The 3,398-nt window shown below is 37.1% G+C and overlaps 1 protein-coding gene and 1 long non-coding RNA gene across 2 annotated transcripts in view; both read left to right on the top strand.

Annotated features, from left to right (window-relative positions):
* Positions 1-3,398, top strand: part of PATJ (PATJ crumbs cell polarity complex component) — a 413,527-nt gene that overhangs the window by 206,082 nt on the left and 204,047 nt on the right. The gene's annotated exons all lie outside the window — the stretch shown is intronic.
* LOC119473143 overlaps positions 1-3,398 on the top strand; it is a 15,549-nt gene that overhangs the window by 4,151 nt on the left and 8,000 nt on the right. Inside the window, exon 2 of the long non-coding RNA XR_005202337.1 lies at positions 188-192. This is a non-coding gene — a long non-coding RNA (uncharacterized LOC119473143). The remainder of the gene's footprint in view (positions 1-187; positions 193-3,398) is intronic.

Genomic DNA, 3,398 nt, shown 5'->3' with positions numbered 1-3,398 from the left:
GGAGGCGGAGGTTGCGGTGAGCCGAGATCGCGCCATTGCACTCCAGCCTGGGTAACATGAGTGAAACTGCGTCTCAAAAAAAAAGAATTACTCCCTCCAGAAAGCATACTGAAGTTCTAAATTCTCAAAAATGTTCCCATATTCCCCTGCAAACCACATTTTAATATTGAAAGTTCTGATTTAAAAGAAAAAGTGACAACCACATGAAGCTGAATTGGAGAAAAATACAGTATTGGAGGCATGCCAGGAAGCTTAGGGAACCCCTCCCCGTGGCATCACACACCGCACAGTATGAGCCAGGCTTCTCAGCACAAACTTACTTCTCTTCCATTGCGGAGAAATGTCTGCATTTGGAGAAGAAATAGCAAGTCTCCTGATACCAGCCAGATGGGAATGGGTGAGTGTCTAGGTTTCCAATTTATTTTAATTATGAAATGTTTACAAATTATAGTTTGGGTCACTCAGTATTTTCATGTTTTTCCTAAGTAAGTTGGAAATGTATGAGCATTTTGTTAAAGGTTTCAAATTGAGTTTTGACTCACTGTTGCCTGTACCTGCTTCAAGTTTTCCGTATCTGCTCTCTGGAATTTTACAAAAGCCAGCGCAGGTAGAAGAGCAGGCTGGGAATGAGAAGGCAGCAACTTATAGTTTCATAAAGCAAAAGATAATGACGTATGAAAGGTTAAAAAAGAAATCTATGTCTAATGGGCAGTTTCTAGGTTCTATCATCTAAGTGTTCATTTGACTATATCTCATGCTTCTTGGAAATGTTTTGATTATAACTGCAGGGATAAAACATGCCCACAGTGATCATCTAATAAAAAAATTATGTGGGTTACGGCTGTTTATCTGCGCCATGCAAAGTCTTTGAAAGCAGCTTTCTGCTACTGTGCAAAATTAAGTTAAATACTTCGGTTCTTCCAATGACAAGACATTGGATTTGATTTATTGCCAAGGCACATTTGTGTGATAATTTGCAAGTTCTTTAGTCACCTGTTTCAGTTGTTTCTTGAGAACGATCATTTTGGCAGGCAGATAATCTGTGTTTTCACAGATCACAGAATCTGCAAAAACTAGCTTTCCATTCTTCAGTCCCCCTTGAGTCTTACTCCCGTCACAGACCGGTGCTCCTGTTTCTTTCACTTTGCATTTAAAGAGTCACCTCCTTCTTGTGAGTATATAGCCATTAACGTACTTACAGTGCTGTGTTGAGACTAGGGGTTTAGGTGTTGGTCTCTTTTATGGCCAGAGTTTAGGTCACTGTAGATATTTAATAAACATTATTTGAACTGATGTAGAAAATATCATTTTGCATGTAACCTAATGAATATTCACAAGAGAGTGGGTAAATCTATTCCATTTATAAAGTGGATATTCTCATGGAACAATGATTCACTAAAGAAAAGGGAATCATTCTACCATCTACATGTATTACTTAGAAGGTTCTTTCTATGGGCTTCATGATATAATGATGTTATATTTCAGGACATTTTCTCTCAGTGGAACAATGGTTTTTTATCAGTCAAATAATTTTTCTATAATAAAGGAATTATGTACTTGGGAATGATGAGCATTAGAATAATGGGCAGATTATTTTCCTGCTTTCAGTCTTTTTTTAACTTTAATTGAGCAATTCATTTTTACTCTAATTGAGTTTACTTCTTCAGTGGTTTCTGAACTAATCTGTAATATGATTTATGCATTGCGACATTTCAGGGCAAGTAACTGGATAGTTTTCTTGGTCAAACAGGAAAGAGTAGCAGCTTTTCCACTTTGTGACCAGTGAACTTTGGTGCAGCATGTGGCCCATTATGTGTGTTTGTAAAGAAAGTCTTATTGGAACAGTGTCACATCCATTGACTTATGTATTGTCTTTGATGCTTTCAAACTACAAAAAAACAGAGTTGAATAATTGCAGCAGAGACAATATAACCCCAAAGCCTAAAGTATGTACCATCAAGCTCTCTCAAGTAAGTTTGCCAACCCCTGAGTTACATTATTAAAGTTGGAGCTTCGAATCAGGTGTGAGTTCAACGTCAGATCTCACCTTATAGCTTGTTAACTGTATATCTTACCTTATAGCTTGTTAACTGTGTATACTTGAGCAAATTACTTATTACACAAATTTATGGACTTTTCTTTTCTACAAACCTGGAATAATACTACTAACCTAATAAGGTTTCCTGGTGACTAAATGGTATAAAATATATGAAGTTTTTATTTATTTATGTTTGAGATGGAGTCTCACTCAGTTGCCCAGGCTGGAGTGCAGTGGCACAATCTCTGCTCACTGCAACCTCCACCACCCAGGTTCAAGCAGTTCTCCTACCTCAGCCCCTGAGGACCTGTTATTACAGGCATGGGCCATCACGCCCAACTAATTTTTTGTATTTTTAGTAGAGATGGGGTTTCACCCAGGATGGTCTCAATCTTCTGACCTCGTGATCCACCCACCGCAGCCTCCCGAAGTGCTGGAATTACAGGTGTGAGCCACCATGCCCAGCCTAAAATATATAAAGTGTTTAATACATTGCTTTGTAAACGGTAAGCATTCTGAAAAGAATATACAAAATATATGTATACATACATGTGTGTGTATATATATGTTGGTCCATTTATTTTTCCTTTGTGTAAGATTAAAAGTTGTTACACTTTCAACTGTGGTATACTCTCTGAAATAATTTATTTACATGTTTGTTGTGACTACCAATTATATACCCATTATTTCTCTCTGTTACTTTGGCCTAAATTTAACCTGGTTGGTTATTTAGGTTTTCCCTTGCTATAAAAAAGTTAACTATTCAAACATTACCTTAACTTTGTTAAACATGACCCTAATTGTTTCTGGCAAATACTAAATTGATTAGATAAGAATACTTTAGTATAGAATATCATTATATAATTCCCTATATGTTCGTGTAATATTTTCAAAATATCTCTACACCTTAAAGCCCTCAATGGTTAAAGTACCCTGTGATTTGTAAACCATGAAGATTTTCCTCGAAAACTTTGCCAAGACTTGAGCAGTGTCTTCTGCTTTATTTGACAAACTTTTTAATCCTCTCATAATTAGCCCATTATGACTCTGGCCTCAAATACATGTAGAATTTTCATTTTCCTCAGAGAACACAGAGGAGAGATTGTGATCCCGAGGGGTCACCTGGTAGAGGGAGAATATGGAGGCCCAGAAATCAAGGCTGTGCCTCTTGTTAGTTTGTGACCCAGGGGTCACGTCATTGACTTTCTCTGGAGTCTCACTTTCTTAATCTGTCAAATGAGTCTGAGACTAAATTATCCTTAAAATTCCTTCTAGTCCTGTGATTTTTAGGGAGAGTGGATGCTCTGTTTGGTTAGGGCAGACAAAACCTTGAAGATACTCATTTTCTTTTTTTTCTTTT

Source organism: Cebus imitator, unplaced genomic scaffold, assembly GCF_001604975.1.
Source record: "Cebus imitator isolate Cc_AM_T3 unplaced genomic scaffold, Cebus_imitator-1.0 Scaffold135, whole genome shotgun sequence".
NCBI lineage: Eukaryota > Metazoa > Chordata > Mammalia > Primates > Cebidae > Cebus > Cebus imitator.
Note: the sequence above shows the minus strand (reverse complement) of the source record. Positions and strands in the feature narration are given on the sequence as shown.